This window comes from Polypterus senegalus, chromosome 8 (assembly GCF_016835505.1).
Source record: "Polypterus senegalus isolate Bchr_013 chromosome 8, ASM1683550v1, whole genome shotgun sequence".
Classification (NCBI taxonomy): Eukaryota; Metazoa; Chordata; class Cladistia; order Polypteriformes; family Polypteridae; genus Polypterus; species Polypterus senegalus.
This window is the reverse complement of record NC_053161.1, coordinates 42,795,275-42,813,215: the sequence shown is the minus strand read 5'-3', so window position 1 is coordinate 42,813,215 and position 17,941 is coordinate 42,795,275. Positions and strand designations below refer to the sequence as shown.

Genomic DNA, 17,941 nt, shown 5'->3' with positions numbered 1-17,941 from the left:
GACATTAGCTCTTTCCTTGTTTTCATGAGTTTTTAATTTCTAAGAATCTTATTTGTGTAATTATGATAGTAACAGTAATGAATATAAGTAGGGGTGCTCCAATCAGGACTTTTTAAGGCTGATCTCCAATTTCATGTTACTTGATCAGCTGAAACTGACTCTGATTTTTTTGGTTTTTCTTTATCCCTTTAAAAAACAATTTACACTAATCTCCTGCATAACCAGATGTATAGAGTCTTATATTCTATATTAAACTGTTATTTTTGGTATTTTTACACTTTAACTACAGACAAAAATATTATCCATAACACACATGACAAAAGAAAATAAAATCTTTTTTAATACAAGCTGTTATATTGTTTATTTTATTCTGTAATGTTCCTGTCTGAAACAAAGCTTAATTTATAAAAAGTTGTTTTCACCATTTTTCTAACTAAAAAAACAAAAATCCTAAATATATGTATTCTCACACAATCAATTAATTAATATTGCCAATTAAATGCTGATTAAATGTAAATATACATGTACTAGGTTTTAATCATTTTTAATCATTAATTGCACATGATTTTATTTTACTGTTAAAATATACCTTTATTATATTTATCAAGGTGTGTTTCTTTCCTTCAGTGTATTAGCTAGCTAGACATCCTTGACATTCTTGAAGTGTAATTATAAACTATGGTTTACAATTTTAATTATATAATACCTGTGTGTTACCAAAACATATACTGTATGACAAAAAGAAATAAATAATAAAACAGTACAAATCCATTAAAAAAATCAGCAAATGTATCAAAAGTTCAGAAGTTGTTAATCACGAAGACACAAGACTAACATGCTTAACAAGCTTATAAACAGAAGACACATTTTGCTGTTAAGCTAACATGCCTATTGTTTACTAAGCAGCAATTACAAATTCATCTTCATCTTTTTCCAATTAAAAATGTAAACTGCTGCACTTAAAACAATCTCTCTGTCCAAACTGGAATTGTGTCAATTTTGATTTAAAGGACAAAATAAAAAGGCCTGAATTCCTTAAATTACTTTTTTTGCTCTTGGTCTAAGAGCATAGGATGGCTTCCATGATTATGTTTTCTCCATTTATTATTCCACTTTCTTTACTGTAAAGGCTGAGCTCCTGATAAAAACAACCTTCAACTGCTCTTTGTTTACACTGCATGAAGTTTGCTGCCAAAACAAAAGACATGGGCTGGATCAACTACCGTTATACTTTGTGTAAAGGAGCACTGCAACTAAATTTCCATAAAGCTTAGAAAAGCAGGGACTGAAAAGGTCGGATTTTGTGATCGGCCAGTTTACCAATCACCAATCAAGTCTTTTTCAGTGAAAATCGACCAATTTAGATCAGCAGCTGATTGACTGGAGCATCAGTAGATATAACTTTACAAAAAAATACACCTAGGCACACCAGTAGAAACTGAAGGTGAAATGTTTTCAAGATGTTCATCTTTACACCGAGACATGATGTTAGAGAAGTGTAAACAATCCATGCATGTTGTTATAGTTAACACTTTGATGTCAGTGGAACAATGATTGAGATTAATTGAAATTTCTTTTTCACGTGCAGACTTTCTTATCATTGCATTTTTTCCAAATAAAGCGCTAAAGTCTTGTAATATCATCTTGCAATGTTTTGCATACATTTTGCATTACTTGTTGTGACTATGAATTTGAAATAGGCCAACTAAAGCATAACGTTAAAAGTCATTGGCATAATTTTTCTATACCACATAAAAGTAAAGCTCTATTAGTGCTGTGCTTATTGAAAAAGTACAGTAATAAATCTGGATGGAAGCCATTTCAATTTGCCGTGCTAGTTGGAGCTCCCAACCTTGACACTTCATAGGCACCACTGAATTTAGAACATCATTTATCATGTGTGTCCCTGAAGGTGGAAGAATATTTGAGCAACAAATAAATAGCACGAGGGAGTAGGCCTTGCTTTATTTTTTTATCTCATTCAATTTTGATGCTGTATAGTGTGCTCTGGTGGTTTCAAGAGAGGTAATTTAATGTTGGAAAGCGAGATATAGGTAACAGTCAGGAAGTGAAACAATAAAGAAACTAAAGCTTTAAAGTATTTGAAATCATAAACAGAGCTGAACAAATCTTCTGTTGAGAACAGTGAGGGAAGTAAACGCAAGGAAGTACATGGTGAAGTGGCAGCAACAAAAACAGAAAATGTCAGGTGATAATATTGAAAGAAGAAGTTTTCATCATAAAGTGTAAGACAGTACGGAAGCCCCAATTTTCTAGTAATGTGGTCTACTGAAAACTTTTTTATGGATTTTTTATTTTTGTTGCTGCGCTTCTTTGATTATTACCAGAGTATGGTGTAGTTCATGTAGATTTATTTAAATATTATGTAATATCTCCTAGATTAAAAGAGACAAGGCTCTGTTGAAATCATTATTGAACAATGTGTTTCAGCCTTGACTCTCTCTGCCCAGGGAGCTTTTGGGAGGAAATTGTATTGTTCTCAGATAAAGTGTTTTGGTTGAGGGTCCATCCCATTCATTTCCCTAGTAGGAGGTCCCTTACTGTATATCACAGAATTGGTAAATCGATTGCACTTCAGTAGCCTTCATAACTTTGAGCCAAGTGCTGTAAAAAATAAAACATTTTATTTCACAGCTATTAGTCTGGAAAATGGGCATTTGTTACTTCTGAAGGTTTTTTTCGCTAAACCTTTGTTTCTAAAGAGTGTGCAATGAAGTTTTGCTTTCAGTATTAGGTAGAAGTGTACAGCATCATTCATTTAGTCAACCTTCTCGCCCACACCAGAATTTTTACTGCCTGTGGTGCTTTTAACAGAAAGGCTGAAAATGTAATAAAAGTTTGATTTGTCTCTTGCTCCCTTTATCACCTCCACTGCGTCTTTAAGCCTATAAATCTAAAAGATATAATGCTTTAATACTTTAAACTGCATGACATGTGAACATGGCTTTAGCTTTATCTCCAAGTGACATTTAGATGATACAAACTGATTTATATCCCTTTATTTGAGGCCTGCTGCTGTTACAGAAACATAGAAGAAGTGTGCATCTACAAAAAGAAGTTAAAAATGAAGTAACGCATCCAAAGTATTTGTATTTTCCAGCATAGGAGCCACTTTCACATATTTTACCATTGAATCCAGACTTGTCTGTAAAGAGTTTGCAAATTCTGGCCATGTTGTGAAGAGCTCTTAATTGGCTTAATATGAGCAAGAGTGAGTGATGATGCCGGTGATGGACTAGCACTCCATTCAGGGTTGATTCAAACCTTCTTCACACCTCTCGACTGTAAACCTAAAAATTGCATAAATTTAGAAAGTAAAATAGATCAACATTCCAAAAAATGTAATAAGTGAGAATTGGTAGGCACCTCTAGCAGAAGTCAGTTATTTAATCAGTCATTCAGGCTTTCAGATTGTAATAGAAGTATTAATACTGTCAAGTAATGCACACAGACAACAGTGAAATCCTTACCTGCATATGCAACCAACAAGTTTCCTCTCTCTAATCACAATGATTAATTAAGTGCATGTAACTCCATTTTATTTGATAGAAAGCACACATCAAAGTAATAAACTTTACGCAGACATAGAAAAGTAAAATAAAGAAGGTTGTCTTTACAGATGGAATGCCGGGGACTGTATATTGCAGACATCAATTACTATTGTATCTCTGGCTATGCGACTGGCGCAAGTTACCAGACTCAAGCCTAGGGGAACCAGGGCCAGGTATCAAGTCACTGTTGTTACAGGGTGTAGCCACAGCAATATGGTGAAAAAGCATAAAAGAAGCAGTCTGCAGTTGTGAGTCTCAGACCATACTTCTCTGTTCTACTTTATTCTCATTTTCCCAGAAATATATAAATAATTCAATCTCTGCTTAGATCATCATGACAATCAGTTAAACAATGGTCTATGCCAATTTTCTCTGCAGAACAATAGTGTAAACAGATTTACTTTGGTTCAACAATAGTATTATTGGCAGCTATCAAGAAGTACCTGATTAGTAACAAATGTCCCCAGAACTCATTAATTTTCAAAGAAAACAGGCAGTTCTGTATTACCATATTGTATGTGAATGAGATACTAATCAAAGCAGTCTGATCATTAAAAGCTGGTGACTATTTTGCAAGACAGGTAAATATTTATGTCCTGTAGGTAGCCATCAACAATTACATGTAGTAGAATTTTCCAGGAAATTTCTTTAAAATGTTGAATTCCAGCCCAATACACACACAACTGTTCTGAGCATACATTTTTTAAACCCAGGTCTAAGTGACCACATATACTACCGGTCAAAAGTTTTAAAAGACTTTTTTTTCAAGTGTTTCTTTAAATTTAATCAGCAAAAATGTAATGCAATGACCTAAAATGGTGAAAAGGTAAGCAGTAAATTCCAAAGGTTTACATTTAAAGTTTAGTTTAGCTAAAACTGAAAAAAAGGAAATATCAGAATATTACAAATGGGACTTCTTCAGGGAACAACTGAACTTAGAACCTAAAGATGTTCTGCAGCAATTAAATTAATTAAGCCTTGCAAGTTGAAGCAATTTGCACAGGTGTCCCAACTTCTGTTGATTACTTAAAAACCCTCTGTCTTAAAGCTGACAGTGTACATATATAGATACTGTACATATACACGTGTATATTTATGCATGTATGCATACATACAGTACATACATAAACTGCAGCCCATAAGTATTTAAACAGTGACATAATTTTGGCTCTGTACACCACCACAATGGGATTGAAGTGTAGACTTTCAGCTTTATTTTAAGGGGTTCACTAAAAATATTGTATGTACTGTTTAGGAATGACAGCCATTTTTCTGCATAGCCACTGAATATCCAGGGACATTTGACTGATACGCGCCATAGCCAGGTGTGAGGAGGTCCATCATTATTTCACTGAGGAAACTAAAGTAAATATAAACTAGAAAGTTTGAAGGAGAAGAGTATGAAGAAGTTAAGAAATGGCTCATGATCTGATGAATGCAACATCATCTGTGAAACATGGAAGAGGCAGCTTCATGGAATGATCATCCTTGGCTGCGAATGGATGTCAGTCACCTGTTTTTATTGATGATATAACTGCTGGCAGAAGTAGCAGGATTCTGAAATGTATAGGACTATACTATCCGCTCAGGTTTAGCCAAATTCTACAAAAATGAAAGGACAACGCTTCACAGTACAGTTGGGCAATGAGCCAAAACATGCTGCAAATTGGACATGCATTGCACTTGCTGAAGACAAAACTGATTGCAGAAAGTCCAATGAACAAGCTGCACCTGAAGACAGCTGCAGTAAAGGCCTGGCAAAGTACCACTAGGGTGGAAACCCAACACTTGGACATAGCCATGGGTTCAACACTTCAGGCAGTCATTTACTGTAAAGTATTTTCAACGAAATATTGAAAATGATTGTTATATTTATGATTGTTAGTTTGGCAAAATACTTTTGAGCCACTGAAAATAGGGTGACCATGTATAAAAATACCTATCTTTTCTAAAGAGCTCATGTAATATTTTTGTTAAACCCCTTGAATTAAAGCTGAAAGTCTATATTTCAATCACATCTTGATTATTTTGTTTCAAATCCATTGTGGTGGTGTGCAGAGCCAAAATTATGAAAATTGTGTTACTGTTCAATTACTTATACACCTGACTGTGCACAGATACATACAATTTTTTCAGAACCTCTTCAGTTCAGTTGATTTGTAAATTTCATTGTAGTAACGGATCTGAAAACTGATAACTCGGACAATAGTTTCTTCCAGGAGATTTTTCATTTTCTTCCACTGTTCTTTATTTTCTGATGTTTCACCTTCTGCTGTCTCTTCACTTAAGAATGAAAGTTATCAACCACTTCTTCCTCCTTTGCACAGCTTCAAGTGACAACATTCTATTACTGATCAGTAGCCTATTCCATCTTTTTTCCTGACTCTTTTTATAAAGGACAATGTTGAATACTGTACAGGTCTGCTTTGTAGTTGAACTGTCTGAAAAGACACCTAATCACCTAATTAAAACTTCCTATTCTGATACTGTGTGCATCTCACTAACAGTTATCTAAGGACAGGATGATATTAGCTTTAAACGTTATGCTTACATGGCATTTTTTTGGTATTATTCGCTGTATTCAAATTTCATTGCAGTGGTGTTCTTTATCTATAGCTTTTGTTAAATAATTGTCAGATTCCTTTCTTGCTACATCTCTTAAATGATGTCTTGACTGCAAATGCCTCTTTCTTCTTTCCTAGACATCACTGTCTTATCTGTAGTATTTAATTCCGTCAGTGTTTTTTTATCTGCAGGCATGACTTTGAGCCAGTATACGTGTACCCAAATCTTTACACTTTCAAGCGTTCATTCCCATCTTTATCCCCTTTATTTACTTGGTCGTGCTAAAGTACTGTAGACACAAACATGTTCTCTTTCTCTGGTTTTCCAAGAGTATAAAACCTTTAGGTCATTCTTTTGTTTTAACAGTACACATTGTAGGTGCCTTTTATCTACTCAAAACATTTCACAATACTTTATAAAACAGGATTAATCCTCTTCAGGTAGCTCTTTGAAACATGTTACTGATTTTTCTATACTTGTACCCCTGATTTACACTTATTTACAGATGTTGCTCCGCATTCAGTTTTACAAGTTTCTTTAATAAATGAAGGCTTGCATCTAATTGGCTGTGAGTTATTTTTAAAAATCAAATGTTTTTAAAATATTCTAAGTTGTTGTTGATCTTTGGGTTTCTTGTCATCTAAATATACAATTTTCTAACATAGTGGGATTTCTATATTTTTTCCTTTAAATAAGCAAACTAACCATAAAGAAGTTCATTAGACATCTTATATGCCTGTTCTTTATGAATCATTTTCTAATTTTAGCTATACATATGCCTAGTTCTTAAAATTGCATTGCTGATCCACTGTTTCAATTTCAATTTCATAAATTCAGGCAACACGCTCCTGCAGCTGATCCTCTCCTTCATCAAACACCTGCACACAAAGACGTCACAATTCTATGAATCACTCTATTCAAGTCTACCATTCAAAATTACATTCTCAACAGTACAAGTAAAAGTGCCTCATGCTCTTATTTATCAGTTTAGAAATCATTCCATTTATTTCCTATTTTTTTATCACTTCCCTTTCCATCATTCAGTTGCCTCCACAAAAAAAGTACTCACATAAACTTCAAACCAGTGCAATAAACATGTACCTCATTCTTCTTTTATTCTACATGTCTGACTCTTCTTGTGAGACTATAAGATGTCTTCTTAATTAAGAAGATTCAGTTATTTTGAGCCAGTGTCATTTTTCCACCCATATTGCTTGCTTTCTATTTTTCAAAGTACTGCCTCATAACTTTATGTTTGCAATTGTGTGGGTTTTTTGTTTATTCTTAGATATCAAAGGCATATAAGATCACATTGCTCATTGTAAAAAGTTTATATATATATATATATATATATATATATATATAGTTATTGTCAGGCACGTGCGAATAGGAGACCATGGACGGACCTTAACACGCTTCGGAAGACGTTCGCTGGCAGGGAGTGGCGGGTACTAACCTTTCTCCTTTGCTTTCTCTCAGGAAAAAAGATGCTCTGCCACCATAAGCCTCATTCCCGCAGCACGTTACTTCCGCCCTTCCTCCGCCATTTTTTCTGACATCATCAGTCCCATCCTCCCTCACGGTTCCTTCCCAGCATTCCTCCACTTCCGGCTCCTCCTGTATAAAATGGCCACCGACGCCATTTTCGGCGTTGCGCATATGAACATTTTCTGTTTATATTTTGACCTTGTTTATTTTTGTGATTGTGGATATTTTTGCAGTATACGGGGCCGGAAACCCCAAACCTTTTTGCTGTCTCCTTTTGTCTCTTTTACAATATATATATATATATATATATATATATATATATATATATATATATATATATATATATATATATATATATATATATATATATTGTGGACTACGACCCGGACACAGACAGGCAGACATCATGTTGTCACCCAACACACGTTTATCTTCCCTAATATTTACACAGTTCAGTGCTCACAAACCCCTAGAGTCCCCAAAGTCCTGGGCAACACCACACAATGCCTTCACTCTTCAGGCCGCCTCCACGTCTCCTTCCAGACCTTGTCTCCTTCTCCTCCCAACTCCAGCCCCGAATGAAGGGAGGTGGCCCCTTTTATCCACACCCGGATGTGCTCCAGGTGCTTCCTGGCAATCTCCCGCCGACACGCCTCTGTGTGGCAGAAATGCTGGCTGTATCCCCGGAAGCACTTCAGGTGTCCTTGCTTCTCTTCCCCCCAGCATTTTCTGTTGTAGCGGAAGTGCTGAGGTCCAGGGCTCTCTAAGGCATCCCGGCCGGGTCGTCCCCCCAGCCATCTGCGACACTATATACATACAGTGGACCCTTGACTTACGAACTCAATTTGTTCGCGAGGGCTGGTTGTAACTCAAGTTGGTTGTAAGTCAAGACTATTTTTCCCATAAGAAATAATGGAAATACCCATAATGCGCTCCGAACCTCCCACAGCAACACTTACTTAACCTTTTCATAATAAAAAAGGGTTGTATAATGTGCATAATTTACCAAAACACCAATAATTTTTCTATTGTACTAACCAAAAACTTATAAAAAGTGCCTAGCGTACCAGAAACAACAATTTCATACTGTACTCACCATTTAATTTGACATCTTTGGGCTGCAGGAAGGGAGGAGGAGGAGAATGAAACGGAAGGTGGTTATTGTTTAGAAGGAGCCTCCTTATGCAAATCTTTTCTTTGTAAAATTGTCGAGATGGTGGATTTCGACATGCTGTACATATTAGCGAGATCGGTCACAAACGCCACTCTGATATTTCAGCACAATTTCCTTCTTCTTTTCGATTGTGATCGCTGTTTCTCAAGTTAATAATGACAGTAGTCGAGCATTTGGTTCAAAGCTGGTCGGGTTGTTAACTGCTGTAATAATACATTTCAAAGCAAGCCGGTGCTGACTCAGCCTGATGACATCATCATGTGCCGCGCCAGCCCGCTAGCTAACATCCCTTAACAATCGCTTTCTTTACCTTTGTTACCATCTCTTCCTTCCTTAGCAATTATGCGTCTTGCTTGCCATGGTCTTAGTGAATTATATATATTGATGAATCACTGCACTGACCGAAATTACATTCACAAACACATGTATCTGGGCTCCGACTGATGCTTACGAACGCTCTAAGCTGTTTGTTTACAATCGCACAAGCGGATACGCGTGACTGCGTTCGGGTCGTAACACATGATGTTGGTCAATAAATCAAAACAAAAATTTTGGTTGTAAATCAGGTTGTTCGTATGTCAGGCCGGTCGTATGTCAAGGATCGACTGTATATATATAAATATATAAAGTGGAACCTTGGATTGCGAGTAACTTGGTTTGTGAGTGTTTTGCAAGACCAGCTAAAATTTTTAATAAATTTTGACTTGATAAACAAGCGATGTCTTGCAATACGAGTAATACATATAAGCTTTGTCTGCCAAGTGCCACGTGATCACAACTGAGCTGATGGTTCTTCTCTCTCTCTCGCTGCGGGATTGTGGGTAATCGTCTCCCATTCTCTGTCTGAGTTGGTGTGCCTCACTCATATAGTCAACATCCGTACTAGCATAGACATATTTAGATAGACTCCACCATATTGCGAGTGGCAAAAGTGCCATTTAAACTAATACAGGTAGACATGGAAACCGGGTTTTCTGATTAAAAAACAATAACGTTTAAAACCGTTTAAATGCAATTATTTATATACATTTATACACTAATAATTGCAATTATTAAATAATAATTATTATTATTATTAAATAATTCCTCCCATATAAGTTACATTTCTCAGGCTGCTTTCTTCCATCTCCGAAATATTTCTAGACTCCGTCCTATTCTTACGCAACACAGTACTTAAGTATTGGTTAATGCCCTAGTCACATCACATATAGATTATTGTAATGCTATTCTATCTGGCATCCCACAAAAACGTATCCATTGCTTACAACTTCTTCAAGATTTTGCTGCCAGAATAATAACCTGCTGTTCTAAATCCACTGAACATATTACACCAATTTTCTCTCAACTTCACTAGCTCCCTGTTCACTACTGAATACAATACAAAATACTGCTCTTAACATTTAAAGCTCTCCACAGTCTTGCTCCCCCCTACCTCACTGAGCTCCTACAGACTTACACTCCCTCTCGCTCACTCAGATCCTGTAATTTGAGAGTATTCAGTCTGGAAACTGTGTTTCCTCAATGTGCTCCTTGAGAAAAAACAAATCATCTCAACCAATCTCAGCCCGAACAAACTGATTGATCAAAGATACGCTGACAGATAGTCCTAATGTTGATTGTCGTATAACATGCTCAGCTACATTGGCCACCTTGACTGTACCCTCAGAAGGAACCGTCAAACCTCTTTTGTTTTTTAATGTGAGCAAGTGGTAGCTTTGATCATATGATGCCAGTACAGCATCTATTACCAAACTAGCACGGCACACATCACAGGACAGCTTTCTCAAAATCCCGTCTAAGGGCTACCTCCCACTGCTTCCTGAGGTGGATTTATTTTGGGAAACCTTCAGAGTTTGAGAAATGTTAACAGCTAACAACAATCTACATAGTTAGTGACTAAATACGTTTAGCCAAAACGTGTTTGGAGGCTCACTTGAGCACATACATGCATAGCTTTGCTAGCTTAGCCTGGCGTAGCTAAAGTTAAGATTATAAAACGTGATTTTCTAATGGCCAACTATAACCAAAACAATTGTTCAGCCTTACCTATGAAATGTAATCCCCCGTGATCTGGTTTGGAGCGTACAGTGGTTAGCACAATCTCAAGCAGCACATGCATGAGGCATCTTTATTCATTACTTCACTCCACAGCAGTGCCACTCGCAATATGGCGGCGACGTTGACGTATGATGCTGCTGGTCATGCAGCTACTAGTAATTCTATGTCTATGCGTACGAGCGTATACTGTTTACTATAACATGGTGATCACATGTGTGTGTTGTAACGTGTGAGTTCCTGACTTGAACCCCAAAGCACGAAGCTGAGTCTCAGTAATTTAGCGACACCAGCTATATTCAGCTTCAGAAACAGGAACAACATGGTTATTTATTGTAGCGGGATCTGCCACTAACTATACACAGACAGCAGTCAGGCAGGGTCGGGGCCAAGTAATACTGTGCCCTGCACATTTATAATGTTCCTATATTACCCATCAACGGCAGATACTTATAGCATGTCCATGATTTTTTCGGATTTGCTTTTACGGCAAACTGCTACAGCACTTGGAGCCTGTGGTTGATTTGGACGCTCTTTCGCCTGTCGTCCCGTTGGGTGGAATCCCAAAAGAGTTTAGAAACTCTCTCACACCATCCATGATTCTTTTCAAAGGTAAAGTGCCGGTAAATTTGTTTTATGTATTTTTATTTTATATTTTGTATTAATCATTTTTATATGAATAGTTTTGGGTTGTGGAACGAATCATCTGAGTTTCCATTATTTCTTATGGGGAAATTCACTTTGATGTATGAGTGCTTTGGATTGCAAGCACGTTTCCAGAACAGATTTTGCTTGCAAACCAAGGTCCTACTGTATATGTATATATGTGTATATATATATATATATATATATATATATATATATATCTTTCAAATGCCACTAGTTCTAAATCCTACAGTACTTTACCTTTGTCATTCTTGCAGAAACAGCCCTCACAACACCCTTTTCTTCTGGACAAGTCATCACATTTTACTTATTATTTTTTGAATTCCGTTCTGTTCTATAGTTTCTTCTTTTAACTGACCATTAATTTTTAGTTGATTTACATTGTTCTGCTTCAGAGCAGCTTCATCAACAGCCACTATAAGAGAAATTCCTAAATTTGAAACTATTTAAATTAAAACTTCTATTTATGTTAAACTCCAAAAACCGAATGTTTATTTTGCATTTTATGTCTGTAACAACTCTCCTCTGTCGCTTTCAACATCTCTGAAGTAATGCTCCTTGAGGTCCATTATTGCCTCATCACTATTAGGTTGACAATCCCTTTGTGTTTGTCCAAAACAAATTAAAATGTATTTTGTAGTTTTAATTGTACTGATTGTATAATTATACTCACTAATGCAGTATCTAATTTTGTGTTATGTGAATTAATGATTTGCCTTTTCATTCACAGGGGTAAATTTAATAGTGAGCCTGCATGCTGTATAATAAACTATTGTTTTAAGAAAGTACATAAATGACTAATAATTAAATACTTCTGCCGCAAATTTTGATTTATACACGTTTTAATTTTATGAGTCATATTACAATAAATAAGACACACAAAATCACAGATTCAATTAATACTGCTGCCATTTTTTTATATTCCATGTCACATCAAATCAAGTTGATAACAGCAGCCCTCCTCCACAAATTTCAGAGAGCCGTGTGAACAACATGCCCAGTATACAGCAGTCTCTACTATATGTTAAAACATCAAAAAGGCCCTGCTTGTTTGTTTTAGTATCAAAGAATTCACCAAATTCTGAAAAAAAAACTTTGGCATGTTCTTTGCAGAGGAAATTTGATCTTGTGTAATTTGAAGTAAATTAATATGATAAGACAATGGGCGTGCAGTGTAGTGCAACATATCACAACCGATTTTGTTTTGACAGAATGTTGTCCCATTTGGTATTATTAGAGGATGGAGTAATTGGAAATCCAAACCTATCTGACAAATAACCAAGATTATGTTTAGCAGAGCTAATACACTGTTTAATAAAAGAAATCCTTTGGGAGTCTTTTAAAAGACATGCTGACTATTCAGAATGTCATATATTAATCAAAGATGCTTCCTCGTGTGCAAATGAACACACCACAAGATTATTTTAAACCTACCAGTGAAGTATAAGAATTATTGAACAAAGTAGTACATGGAGTCAGGAAAGATGGAGATCTACTTCTGATTATAAAAATGTTTGCAGTGACATTGTGAAGGATTGAGAATAAGTACCCCTGCCATATGCCCTTCACTGTCATTGCATTTTATCCCAATACCGTTCTGGTTCTCTCTGTTGCAATGCAAACATTTTACTCTTCTTTGAGATGCAGACTCCAGTTAAACTTTGATTAGAAAGATAACAGTAATTCAGATTTCTCTGCTAAGAGTGATTGCATTTTTGTCTGTAAAATGCCATGCCATCTAGAAATTTGCTTTTTCAACTTTATTTGCCCTTTCTTCTGTAATTGCAAACTGTTTTGTAAAAGCTATTGTTTTGGGGGAGGATTGCTCCATTACTGATAAGTCATCAGTGGTGTTCAATACTGCTACTACCAAGATGGAAAACATTTTCTCTACACTGTATTTTCATTTTTATTTCCTAACCTTACCATTATTGGGCTTTTTTTCTACTCCTTAAATCTTCTTCTTGGGCTGTCTTGTTCATTTAATTAGGATTTTTAATACACGATTCTTAATTTTTAATTCATGAGAAGCACTATTTTCAAGTTATTTATACGATTTCTGTTGTTATGAGTATGGGGGGGCTATTCTAAATTGAACCATTTGTACTCAGAATTCTGTACTGCCTGTAACCTGTGAGCTGCTATTTTTTAAATAAGTTTAGGTAAATGTTTACATGAAGTGTCTGTTATTACTATATAAAGTATTAGTAAGTCTGTATTGTACATTCTTGGTAGATTCAGTAGCTTTTGATGTATAGTACTTACCTATACCATTCCTTGAGTTATACACTATAGATAGACGCTATTTTCTGGGCAATTACAGTGCATGCACAGAGTTATAAGAGGAAGTAAGGCGTTGCCTTAATTTGCCTTTATATGTTGATATTTGGACAGTATGGTAGTGCAGTGGTTAGCAAAGCTGCCCAGAGTCCTGGGTTTAAATCTTTGCCTAGTCACTGCCTTTGTGGAGTTTAGATACTTTGCCCCCTGCCTGCATGGACATTGCTCTTGGTATTTTAGTTTTGCTCCACCATTTCAAAGACATAAAGGTTAGGTGAGCTGACAACTCTAATTTTTTCCCTGTTTGAGGAAGTGAGTGTGGGTTCATGTGTGAGCATGCTCTATGGTGCACAACAACCCAGCGATGATTTCTGCCTTGGTTTCAGTTGTGCTGGAATTCCCTCCAGAGCGTACTGTAATAATAATATTAATAGGCACTGCCAGGAAGGATGGACCGAAGTTAATATTCTGATCTTCAGTTTGTTACATTTAAATTAGCTATGCCCCCCAGCAACCCCTTATTCCTTTTATAGTTCATTGACAGAATAATTTGCTGTTCTTTGACTTCAAATCCTAATGAGACCAAGTGCTGGTAAGCTTCTTAGAACATTCCTGACAATGTGGTCACATTGCACTGTTTCTTTGTATTGTGAAGACCCCTGTGATCATGTGCTTTGTAGAGGTAATTATTGATCGAGTGATATGTGACATTGAATAGCTTAATGGGCCTTTATGTTCCTTTTCAGACTATTGTAAGGATGTGCCTTGTTTTGAATATTAGACCAATATAGATAACATTGAAAATAAAGCTAGTAAATCAGGCTTTAAAATAAATTGATGAATTATACTGTACAGTATGTAATCAAAAAGCTTTAGGCGTATTATTCTCTAACTAATCACAAGATCTTGACTGCCCAGATGATAAACTGAACTGAAGCTTGCATTTTCACGTTCTGGCTCTCATTTTTTTTAAAGGCATTGGATAACTGCACTCAACCATCTAGCTTTATCAAAAACAGTAAAAGAGTTCAGCAAATTCATCTTACCATTAACAATTAGGCCCAGCATAGCAGTTTAATTCAAACATCGAGGCAGTGGAGAGGTCAAGTAAGCCGGTGTTAATTGACATGTTTACTGTTGCTTCCTGCGTGCTTGAAGATATTATGTGTGCACTCATCCACTCATCCTGCTGGATTTGTACAAACCCCAGCAGAGAACTTGAGCATCACAGGCATAGTCGCATAGTCAATCTTCCATGAATTGCTTTTTTAGGATTTTAGAACCATCTGTAAACACATGTGTGCTCTGTTCATTTAACATTTTAAATGCTTTTTAAACAGGTACATATGCTTTCAACTGTATTTTTTTGTCAGAATTGATATTTCAGACATTAAAAAATACGCCCTATGAAAATGGAACAAAATCAAATTTTTCATATGAAATGGAAGTACTGTATGTTTTGAATGATGTGTAAATTGTAGCATGTCCTCAGTCTGGTTGTAGTGTGGCATGCATAATTGCATTGCTAGAGACTTGAGCAACTCTGTCAGTATTTTAAAGGAGGAATCTGTGGTAGACTGTCATTCCAATACTGTGCAGTCACCCATGTCATTTTTACGGCTTATTATGCAAGCTATAATTTAATAATCAAAAGTATAGCAGCTTTAAAAGTAACCATTTTTCATCTGTTTAGCATATTGAGAGAGACAGCCTGTCATAGAAGAATACACAACAGTGGGTGAATTGAAGTAAAAATCCCTTTAAAGTAATTGTTAGTGAGAAATAACAATCAATCTGACATTTATTATCAGTTCATTGATTACCTTTTCACTGTGATTGTGCTATAAAACATTTTAGGGTTAAAATAATTGAGAGGTTTGAAGCCAACAGGAAAAAGGTTCATTCTACAGCATGTACCAACACTTCTTTAAAAGATATTTTTGACAGCCAGAAATGATGTATACCAACCATTCCTTCATTATGAAACATTTCTAATCCAGTTTCTAGAGTCAAGGGGTAACATCCAACACTGAATGGTACAAAAAGACAAATGCACCACTGTGTAAATACACATACTGTAGCTCTTTATAGGGTGTTATAAATTAAAACGTACTTGATTAGGTTTTTGTTTTTATTTTTACTGCTGTGTTATTCATTCAGAAGGTTATCCTCCTCTCATACACCACACTAATGTCTTCACAGCATGTAGTAAGATTAACATTGACCTATCAATTTAGCTTATTAATGTTGTTGCCAACAAATATTTGAATAACATGTCATTCTGAATTGAACAGAGTGTACAGAGACTAGGTGTAAACTATCCTTATTTCCTTTCTTTCATTTGTGCTGCAGTTAATTTTCCTGCCCCTCATCACTGAGTTTCAAAATATAAGTACAATTAATACTATAAAACATAATGATGTTAAAAGGCCCCCATGGCAAAACCCTGAATTAACTCATTAGATTCATAAAATATATGATGAATGGATAACCATGTTATTTCTTTACTTAATCTGTTAAACTTATTCTCTTTTTAGCATGATTTCTGCTCCTGAACTTCACTAAGTTGAATTCAGTTATTTTTTTCTTGAATGCTGCCAGATGCTCTCATTACTGTCCTCTCATGAGTCTTAAGGGCCTTTTTGTCTTCAGTTGACAAGTTTTTGCTGTCCAAGGACAATATTACTCATCCCGTTTCCACAGAAATTTGCTGTTTCTTCCCGATTTGTTCTTGTAACCACCACTTGAACTCTACGCCACTTATTCATCTTTTCGTGCATGAGTACCTGCTCTCCTCGAGTCAAAACGTATTTGTCAGATTTTTAGTGTAGTTAATGTTTTTCTAAATGTCTGATGTAACCCATATATTGAATTGGTAAATTTTTCAATTTGACTACATTCTCACTGTTTTAGTCAAGGCTTCTTAAAATTCATTGATCCCTCTGTTTGTTGCTATTATTGATTTCTTTCTGTCTTTCTCTCTATTACCTGTGGTAAAGTGCCAGATTATTTCAAAACTCCAGCTGGTAGCAATTTGAATATTAACAAGTATCACTCTATTTACACTTTCCAATTTCTTACCAGAATCTAACTCGTATTGTTATCAACTAATTGGTAGGTCCAAATGACTTCTTTTCTTTTGTCAGGCCAATTTAGTTTTCTTTTCCTCGTGCCAAAGATAGGCACATTAGCCTAATTGGTGATTCTAAATTGGTTGAGTGTAAGTCTGTGTGTGTGCACATGTGAGTGGAAACTTCAGTGGACATGTCCTGGATTAGGTCTTGCCATGTGCCTGATACTAGTGGGTTAGGGATCAGGTCCCAGTAGCCATCGAGTTGTATAAGATGGGCTTGCAAATTAGGGTTTGTAACAGTCTTGGAAATTGATGAAAATTATCAAGCCAAAATCCAGTACTGAAATGTCCTTGAAATTGTAAATAAAATATTAAAGTGAATTGCAATAATCACATATCATGAGATAAAACATCCCAATAGTTAACCAACAAAACATCCACATCTTGCATTAATGTCATGATTAATATTACCCTGCCTTTTGTTCTGTGTATGAGAACACAGGTAAACTGATATAGATATGCAGTAGCTGTTAGCCTGCACATTGAATTATTAGTGGTAAGTTGTTGTTAAGTGGAAAATAGCCAAGTAAAGAACCCTGTATATTTTAGACATGTCAGTATGATTTATCGAGTGTCTGAAATGCCAGGAAAGTGCATGTTTAACTTGAAATGGTTGGAGAATGCGGACTGAAAAGATTGGTTTCAACAAGACAAATAAACATATGGCTGGGTGATGTCACAGTATAAAGATGTTTAGCATTGGGAATACAGGTGAGGCTGCTTTGAAAAGGTGTATGAAGGAGAGTAAACACTGTGAGTAGAAGAGCCAGGAAGCAAGTTATTCAGTTATAAATTTTTTAGGATCTTTTGCGGGGCTGTTGTCTGACCTGCGGGACAAGTGAGCTGTACCAGTGAAAGTGGATTAGCTGGCAGTACCATCACTGAGAGCTCTAGTCAGGCTAGTGATACTTTTACTATATTGCTAACTTGGTCTTCATGTGACAGAAAGTAAATGTCTGAACTCCTCTGGGTTTTAAATGTGATCTACGAGCATTATTCATATAAGAC

General features: G+C 35.9%; 1 protein-coding gene across 6 annotated transcripts in view; it reads left to right on the top strand.

Moving 5' to 3' along the window:
- magi2a (membrane associated guanylate kinase, WW and PDZ domain containing 2a) overlaps window positions 1-17,941 on the top strand; it is a 1,205,404-nt gene that overhangs the window by 1,101,401 nt on the left and 86,062 nt on the right. The window lies entirely within an intron of this gene.